Source organism: Lycorma delicatula, chromosome 12, assembly GCF_047948215.1.
Source record: "Lycorma delicatula isolate Av1 chromosome 12, ASM4794821v1, whole genome shotgun sequence".
Taxonomy (NCBI): Eukaryota; Metazoa; Arthropoda; class Insecta; order Hemiptera; family Fulgoridae; genus Lycorma; species Lycorma delicatula.
This window is the reverse complement of record NC_134466.1, coordinates 29,835,105-29,845,917: the sequence shown is the minus strand read 5'-3', so window position 1 is coordinate 29,845,917 and position 10,813 is coordinate 29,835,105.

Here is a 10,813-nt window from a genome sequence, read left to right as displayed (position 1 = left end):
AACTGGACTGAAACAGGAATAAAACTTTAATATTTGATTTACTTTTTGTTTCCTCGTAAATTGCTGAATTTTGTGTTTAAAAACTGTACATAAACTATCACGGAGAATGAGTTTTCTTAGCTTATAGAATAATTTGTAGTGTTTCTCTATAAGCTATTACTGTAGCATAATTACTATTTCATCATAAAGAAAAAATTACTTTATTATCCATTCTTGCCCGAGCGTAGCAAAGTCCTTTTTTACCTTGACCGTTTAACATTTCCTCTGTTTTTGAGTTGGTAAATCAACTACGCCTAACACCTTTTACGGATCATTATGAAATTTTAAGTTACCTATTTTGTTATTAAGCGGACTGAAGTAGGAGAAAAGATTTTTCATAAAATTTTCTATTTCAGATAGCGACTATTATTTTTTCAGACAACCGTAAATGAGAAATCTGGTAGAGAGGAAATTTCCTCCACCAAGCTGCCAACACGTGTTATCCACTCTTGTATCTCCAAGTGGATACGTGTAAGATAAATATTTTTTTACATTTTACTCCTTCATTATTAAATATTTAATCTTACACGGCTTATTATGTTTATTTTTACTATATTCTTCTCGAACTTATTATAATAAGAAAAACAAAATGATACAGTGTTTACGATATTGCTGAAAGAGTAAGACTATTTTTGTCACAGGATTATTCTTTATAATCAGCTTCGATTGAAAATTCCGGTTTTTAAATTATATTAATTTCCACTTAATTGTTTTAATTTCATCACTCAGGTCAATTTTTTTTTTTTAAATAAACACAAAATAAGGGTTCTACATTTTATAGAATCACTAATAATTCTACTATAACATCAATACCAATAATAGACGTATCAGAAACAAAGAAAATTCTAGATACTTTTTTTAGGTTTAAAAATATATTGAAGTTATATGTTTTGATATAAGTTAAATTACAAATCATCCAAAAATAACACTTGTACAAGTTAGCACTTCAGTATTATTGACATATACAGAATGATTCAAAGAAACGGGAAATTTTGAAAGTTGTGTTGGTAGCCGTGGGGGATTGTTACCACTTGATAAGTGGCGCTAGCCTCTCTAACCTAACCTGCCATTTAGTTGTCATGGATCCTTGGAGTGGTGGGTAACGTGCATTTGCTATCAAAGCGTTTTACAAAAACAATGACAGTGTGCAGGGAGCGCGTAGAGAATTTCGCCGTCATTTTAATTTGGGACGGCACGACCGTGTTCCATCAGCACATGCAATTAAAACATGGATATCTAATTTTTGTATTATTATCACCCAGACACTATATATTTATTGTAAATAAATGAATATTAAAAATTAAAACCCAGCAACATAAAAATACATCTTAAAAGGAAAAATTCCTATAACATATGCTAAAGCAAAATAAAAACACAAAGATATATCACATTATTTATCTCAATTGAAGTAATAAAATTACCATCTGGCTCTATGAAAAATAGCATAGACATTACAGTAATTCAAACATTTGCATATAAATGGATGGCCCTAAGAAATCGTAAAACATAAGAACATTTCATTATCTCCTAGAAGAGTTCACATGTTAGCTCCTAGTTTAAACTTGCGACATATGGACACAATCCACACGGATGTGGTGAAATTTTAGTTGGCAGTCGCAGCAAGCACAAACAGGTGCATCTGTTAGAATCATCAGATAATGTGAGCCTAGTGTGCCCTATTCGCAAATGGCAAATAATAAATTCTCTTGATGATTATTTCTGCATGAGAAGCTCCTGGTGACACAGTGTTCTTAATTGGGTGAAATTTATTGTTGATGGTAACATTCCATTCACCTTGCCACTCATCATGAACCACCCTCTTCAGGAAACAATCAAGATCGTTTGAAACAATGTGACGTGAAAGGAAGCTGGAAACAAGCCTCTTTTGTCGCACAATTAACAGGCTCATTGCCTGAAATTCCAGTATGCTGGGGATCCAGCAGCTGACAGTTGTATTATGTTGGATCATTTGCGAAACAACACATTGAATCTCACAGACAATAGGGTGTATGGAGTACACGTCGCTAATCCCCTATAACGTATGGAGTCTGAGCAGACAAGTTCATGTCAAAATGATGGCTAATTATATTTAAGGCCTTATTAATAGAATACAGCTCCAAAACAAAAATACTGATGATGCTGGGAAGGTCAAACATGTGTGTTCTGTTGCCAACTACAAAACCACAACCAACAGAATTAATGTTTTTAGAGCTATCCGTATAAACTATAGCATCAGAATTCACTTTATTTATAATATTGTAAAATTTATTTTATAAGATAATCAGATTTGTGTTCTTTTTATGATACTGAAAAAAAGACCAAAGCTATAATTAACAAGAGAAGGCTGCTAAGGAGGGCAAGTATTTATATGTTATTACATGGAGCAACAGTAAGTACTGCAGGTAATTGTATATTTAGAACTGAGAAAAGGTACTGAGCTCTGATGCCCAGCGGAACAGTAGATCTTGGCTGTTCTTGGTATTGATAAACATGATGGTTGGAGAATAACACATCAAAGTTGGATGATTTGGTTGTGCTTTAATCCAAGCCACATAGGAATATATCATTTGCTTTTGTCTATTCTACAGAGATGGCCCCCTATTATAAGAAAAGGGTATGTTTAATTCATTTTATGTATCTCCAATCACCCAATGGGATATTTTCTACCTGCAACTTATATCTTTCAAACTCAGGACAGTATGATAATGTAAGAGAAACTGTTGATAAGTGAAAATGATAACACTTCCAGCCACAAGCCACAAGCTTCTACAACCCACTTATTTATAAGAAACAAAGAAACTTTACCATTCCTCTTTATGTCTAACTTCAAGGAAACGCACACTAGATATTTTACCTTTCTCTGTTACATTTCTAATTTCTTCGTCATTCGTTACATCTTCGGCTGATAAGGTCAGTCGAAGCCTTTTTATTCCTGGATTTGTTGGTTTTTCAAGTTGGCCAACAACCACTGCAGGATAAGCAGTGGTTGTTGGCCACTGCTTACTCATGGGAACCTTATTGACATAAGGTTCCCATGAGTAACAGCAATATAATGGACCACTCTAGCGAGCCCACGTGTACTGGAGCTAGAGCTAAATACAACTCTGTTCACCCAGGTGGCCAGAGGGCATTGTTTGATGGCTTACTACATAGAGCCATCCATCCATTGGCACTATAGTTTCCATCTGGGTTATGGTTGCATTTCATATGTTGCAATACCACTGAAAGTAAGAAGAAATAGTGTAAGATGTTGCTATGTAAGGGTAAATGTTTAATTTGTGTAGCATTCCTGATGTAGTGTGTGTGTATAGTGTAAGTGTTCTGCAGCTCTGTGTTTAGTGAGAAGAAAAAGCTGCAGAGGCTAGAGCCGTGCATTTCATAAGGTGTCTTAAAGAATAAGATTCCCTGTTGGGATTTATTGGAACTAAACCCCTTAAGACTCCCATAGGTTTATGAGAGTATGTATGATTCTAAAAAAAAATTATGCATGCAAACATATAAGTACATATTTATAAAACACATTTAGAGTTAAAGGGAGTTATTATTTATTAATTCAAAAATAGCTACCATTATTGAATGGTTGCTTTGTTGAAAATGAAGCACAACTTCAATCCTCTAATAATAAACGAAGAGGATTGACAATGGCTTTTCAATCCTCTCACTGGAAGAACTTTTCAAGTATGGGATCTCATGCTTGTGACTAGATGGTCTCAATATTTCCACCAACTACAAGTGCAATATACTAAAGCTTTAGCTGTTGTATTGCATACTGTATACTCAATTAGAAGTATCGTATAATATTTTTAAGAAGCAAAAAAAAATTATTATTAAATATTAGTAGAAATACTTTTTTTTTATTTGGAAAAAGATAAATTCAACACTTTTTTCATGCTTATTCGTAATATGAGGGCAAGTCAAAAATTATCTCCACTTTACATTCTACAATTTATTTACACAATGGTAGTAGTTGGTTCAACATGTACATTCTTTTTCTACATAGTCCCCACCCTTGTTAATACATTTGGTCCAGTGGTCCACCAGCTTGCATATTCTTTCCAAAAACTCAAAATCTCAGTTGGTCGCAAGCCACTTTTGCACTGCTTCCGCATTGAAGTCGTGGAAAATTAACACCCTCCCACAGTATCCTCGAGCAAATCCAAACAGTTGAAACTTAAAGGGAGCAAGATCTTGGCTCCAGGGAAGGTGTTCCAGTACCTCAAAATTCAACTAGTTGATTATTTCAGCTTGTGTACTGCAGTAAGCTGTCTAGGTACCCAAAGTGCACAGACTTTATGGAAGCTTAGTATGCCGTGCATGATTTGATAGGCAGAACCATGACTGATGTCACTACCTCATCAAAGATAACTCCCTATTTGTCAGAACCATCTCTTGAACTTGCTGAATATTATCATCTAAGGTTGAAGTTGCTGCTCTGTCTTTGTGCATTACACTCATCCACTTTAAACTCTTAATCCAAGAGAAAAAACTTTTATGTGATAAAACACTGTCCTTATATTGGGATAAAAGTCTACGATATATTCTCAACATACCAACTACCAAGCACACATGTGCAGAAGGCACTATGACAACCTTTAAGGAGTTTTATGGCAAAACTGTAGATAATTTTTGACTCGGCCTTGTATTTGCAATCAACCAATTTTTCAACCAATCTTTGATGTTAAAAGCAAACATCCAAGATACTTAATGTTCCCTGAATTGCTACCAAAATTATAAATATATGTAATAATTATTATTATTATTATATATTTTTCATCTCTACAAAACCATAATATATTTGCTAAAGAATATTTATTTCTATCCCAAGTTTAGCTTTATCAGTATCAAGATTAAGCAACATTCAGGATGTTATAAAACCCTGCAAATAATTTTTTACATTCATTTTTTGATTTGTGTAACGTTCTTGAACTCTAGATATATATTGACTATTTTTTTGGAGAGCTGAAACCCTTCTTTTGAGCAAGTACCTGTAGCTTGTCACATTTCTGGACCACCAAGCCAGATTATGTTGATAATTAGAACCTGGCAACAAAATGATAGTTGAGAGATAATGTTGTAGCAATTATCCTTAAAATAACTGGTTTGGCAGGCTTTAAACTGTCGACCTACTGCATGAAAATGCAAATAATTTACACTGCTCTAAAACACATTTTGATATGATGACAAAATAAATTAAAAATCACAAATCAAGAAAGTTTAATGGAAAACCTTGCAAAATGTTCACTAGAGAAACAACTCAAAGATTGAACAAAAAAAAAGGCAACTTAATTTATTAAAATACTATAATTGTTTTATAAGTATAACTTAATATATTCTAATCTTTCTTGTTCTGGGATATTTTTAAATTAATTTTGTTATTTTATGTTCATATCTCAAGAATGAAGAGAAGAAAAAGGTAGATGGAGAAGCTGCCACAGCAAATTTCAACATGCATTTTACTTTAGCAGCAGCATTGTTGCTTGTTATAATTTATATTATATACCCAAAGTAATAAAAAATGTATTTTTATTTTTAAAAAAATTATATTCATGTTTTTACATTTTTCTTGATTGAATGATTTACTGCAATTTTCCAGGTATTTTGTTGGTTTATATGTTTATTTCGGCTCCCATAAAAAGTAAAAACAGCTTTTCCAATTCTTCATACATCCATCTTATATTGTCTCTCAACAATCATTTTATTTTCATAAAATAAAATTTAGTCATCAACAATCATCTGAAAATATAAACTCTCTAAAAGTACCACTTTTACCTTCCATTTTCTTTATAGTCTATTTTTTACTGTTGTGGAACATTAAAAATTTATGAAAGTATTTATTTATCATCATCTTGTAAAAAAATGTTAGGATTAATGAGTTTTGAAGCTCCATATAACTAACTAAAGTTTATCTGACCATTCTTTCTTCTGATCTACACTCTAATCAATTTTTCAAGTAATATTCCCTTGTCCGTTACTCTCAATTTGAGAGTACAGAGAACAGCTGTTATGTGTAATTGAGGGCATATTTCCTTCTTTTTCAAAATAATTTAAAATATTGAATTTTTGCCTTAATCACAACCACTTTTCCCTTAATCAGTTTGAACATACAGCTTTTAACAAAAGTCCTAATTGTTAGACATCTCAACTATTCTGAATATGCTGTATTTTACACTAATTTAAAATGTCACACGGTTCAACATTATCAAATGTTGGTGGTAAGTCAGAGTCAACTGCTACTTAATACCGAACACTTCTTTGTCTACAATTTTATAGATTACTCAAAATTATAACAAAAAACTACCTTGATTGGAGTCATTTTTTTATCATGCACAAAAGCAATCAGTTGGGAATTTATTACCACAGAAATTTCAACTCATAAAAATTTTGTACCATACAAAAACAAATGGTGTATAAAAACAGCCTTTTATTTTTTATCATAATGTGATAAGATTTACATATTAACTAAAAACCTTAATCTCCTGGTTTTGGCAGTTCATTACTGACAACAAGAAAGTGTATTTCATGAATATTTTTATTGAACAGTTTCATACCTTTTAAATTAAATTTATAGAAATAAGAAACTGTATTGATCTATTGATAACTTATTCTTTGTATTTTCAGGAAATGAAGTTGTGTATTTTTTTATTTATGCAAGTGGAGAGTCTGTAAGTTCACTCGTAGATGTTCAAGAAAATGCTTATTACCTTGAAAACTAAATAAACTTTTGTTATGTATAACAATTAAATTAAATTTTACTAACGTGATTGTTTTCATTTATTTCTTAATTCTATCTGTGTGAACAGCAACCCTAGCTACGCTCCAGTACTAGAGTGCTCTATAGATGTTACAGCCATAAGAAAGTTTGGTACAAATAGTGTAGGAAAACAGTTTAATGTAACATTTACTCTATTTGTGTTACACAAACTGTTTTATCTTGGTAGATGTTTACAATATGATAATAAATAAAAGAGTTAAGAAGAAGGAAAAGATACAACTCTTGTTTTTTTCGTTTATATTTTTTTTTATTAAACAACAGTATGAAAGAATTCCATGACCAATTTATTAATTACAAGAAAATTTAACTAATAATATATAATATGTATATAAAGGAACTTATAATATAATAATAATAATTACAGTAACATAATAATTATAAATATATATAAAACTTGTTAATAAAAGTAACTATTTTAATTATAAATAAATACAACATAATACTCATAGATACATTTACTTTTTTCAATTAATAAATATAATAATACTTCACTACCACTGAAATTATAATTGTAATAATATGAGTGCATCAAAAAACTGAAGCTATTATTTATGAAAATAACACGATCAACAAAAATGATAAAATTTTTTTTTATCTGTCTACATACTTCATCAAAATATCCATATATTAGTTCTACAATTTATCACATTTAACATGTATTGACAAAACTTTCTGTAATGATTTTCATTTTTTTTCAAATCTGAGAAAAGATGAAGGATTTGATATTTCTTTCAAATATAAGTATATGGAAAACGTTATCTTAATCACTGGCACACACACACACAAAATATAATCTTTTTTAAAATAATTTCATACATATTAATTTTTATAATCTTAATTTCAATCAATTTTATTTCTTACCTCGCATTTCAAATCCCGAATCTTACTTTAAATTAGGTATTAAAATATTGCTTTCTAAATTACGAGATGTTGAATAAAATATCTGGTAGGTTTGGCTAGAAATTAATTTTTTTTTTAGGAATAACAGGATTACCAGCAATAAAAAGATCAAAATTTGTTAGTTTAACTACTGGAATGTTTGTCAATTTTTTTGTTGACACAATTAAATATCTATAACTTATTCCCTCAGAACAGTGAATAGATGACTTGAAGGAGAGAAAGCTAAACAGCATTCAACTCTATATTCTGCTTTATTTTAGCTGAAATCTTGTAACAGCTCCTAACGAATGATAATGAAATTAATTTTTTGTAGCCAGAAAATGTCTTCAACCTAGAACTCTGGGTAAAATGCAGAGACACTACCATTTCATCACAAAGACCTGCAGAGTAATGTAGTTTTATCTACACTCTAAACTGTTTATGAAAGTTATTGAAATTTATTTATGAAAATATTACTTTTATTTATTTATTTTTTTAACCTCCAGGACCACTGTTAAGTAATACTTCAGAGTATAAGATGAATGACAATTTTTTGTAGCGTGTGAAAATGCCATGCCTGACCAGGATTCAAATCTGGGACCTCCAAATGAATGGCAGTATTGTCTAACAAAAATTTCTTTCGTAGAATAAAAGGTATCTTCTCTTTCCAAAAATTTTAATTTTGATATGATTGAATGTTGAAGAATTAATAAAACTACATTCAATTTTTTTTAATTAAAAGATTTTTCAGTTAAATTTTTCAAATTGTCCAACAAAATTGAAAGAAGTGTTTTCACAAATATATTCTCTGTTGTTAGTTTTTTGTTTAAAATCTCATCTTTACTGAATCTACTTATGCTAATTTTATCAATAATCTAAAGTAAGTTCTAACTTAACCTATCAATGTGTATATTAATATAAAATTTTAATATATATACAAGTATATATTATTAAATCTACTGAATTTAAAAGAAATTAAAAATTCATATTTATTATATAAATTAACATTTAATTAGATTTCAGTTTTATTTTTAACCCTTTGAGAAACAAATGTTCTTGTTTATGTAGTAAAACATGGTCAATTTATTACTATTAGTAGACACGTAAATGTCTTTACACACTTAAGTAAAAATTTCTCTTATGTAATTATTTTTTAAATTTGAATTAAAAAATTATCCTATAAAATACTCAACTGCTTTCTGATAGATTCTTTACTTAATTTTTTACTATATATATATATATATTTTTTTTTTTTAAATTTATTTACATGTAACACTGGATGGTCCCAGATAAACCAAACCGGACATGGGAGAGAAGAAATTTAAAAGTGTTAGTATACTCAATGTAGCAACAATAATGCCATTTGAATGTCATGCAAGGGGCTGTGATGCACATTGACCTTAAACGAGGGAAAAGTGCTGGCGGGGGAACATAACCTGTAACTGTGAAGAAAACACAGTTGGAGATAAAGCTAGCAACCCATACACACACATAAATATGCCCCTGAAAAAGGATGCCAGAATATCATATCAAGGAAAATTACACAGCGTAGATTAATCAAAGGAGTGCAAGAAAAATTCTATGCAGAGTTCAATGCTGATCCACCTGCCAAGTCATCCACAGAAAAATTGATAAAGAAGTTTGAGTGAACTGGATCTGTGCTTTATAAGAAACATCAATACTCACCTGTGAAAAGGCTGAAGCACAGAGGTAAGATATTTTCCAGCGAATAATGTGCCAGCACATCCTAAAGGACCTGAACCTGAAGCCATACAAGATGATGGTTTTACAAGAGTTAAAGCCTAGCAGACCATGATAAAAATGGTTACTGCAGGAAATCAAAAGTGGTTTACTCAGTCCAAACCTCTACTTCATCATGGACGAGGCATGATTCCACCTCAATGGCTATGTTAATTCGCAAATTTTGTGTTGTTGGTATGTTTAAAACCCACGAAAAATATTCAAGCTACCATTGTGTGTGGTGTGCTATGTCAAGCATGAGAATCATTGAACCCATTTTCTTTAGAGACAAAGTGAACTTAGCGCATTACATTGCCAACATCTTCCAGCCCTTCGTAGGGCAACTGATACCACATAAACACAATTCACATATTAGCAGCAGGACGACACAACAGCACATGTTCCTTGAAAGCCAGGCACTCAGTTTTCATACCTGACAGGACTGTCTTGAAGGATTTATGACCTTCACATTTGCTTGATCTATCCAGTTGTAATTTTTATTTGTCGAGCAACCTGAAGGGTAAGGTTTACCAGAACAATCCACAAATTCTTGATGCACTGCAACAAAATGCATGCAACTCCATCACCAACATCCAATGAGACGAGTTACAGCAAATTGTACTGAATGTGATCATAAGACCAAACTGTGTCTAGCGCATGGTGATCAACATCTCCAGCAGTGCATAAATGGAGGAACCCATGTAAGTAGGTTTTTATCTTTCACCAATTTGTATAACATCGCTTTACTGTTCACATGCTTTGGGTTCAGTTTATCTTGGGCCACTCTGTACGTATCATCCTCATTTCACTGGGCTATGGGATTACTTATCATGCTGAACAGATTCCAACGTAAAGATTAGAAATAAAAGAAAAGATTTACACAGCAACAATAGGCTGATGCCCAATGTTGATGGACGATAATGAATTTTGTATAATGTGAAAAATGCCAAACCTGACCAGCACTCAAAGCCAAAATTGATATTATATACAAATATCAGATATAACATTGCGTAACAGCATAAAAATGCAAATCCAATTTTTCTCATTTGTAATTATTTTTTACTATATATATATTTGCAATTTTTCTCATTTGTAATTATTTTTTACTATATATATATATATAAAAATTTATTTAGATTAAAATTTTTATAGTCCATTTTTTCTTTTTCCTCTGTACATTAAATATATAATATAATAGTTTCAGTCTCCGAAAAGTACAGAATAAGAGGACACTCTTACCTTTACTTTTTCATATTCAAAACGTTTTCGGGTCTAAGCCCAAATTCCATGATATTTTTTAATAAATTCATTTGTTTACATTTATATATTACATTTTAGGTTTTTACATTTTATTTTGTAAAAAATGTTTGTTAATAAAATTTA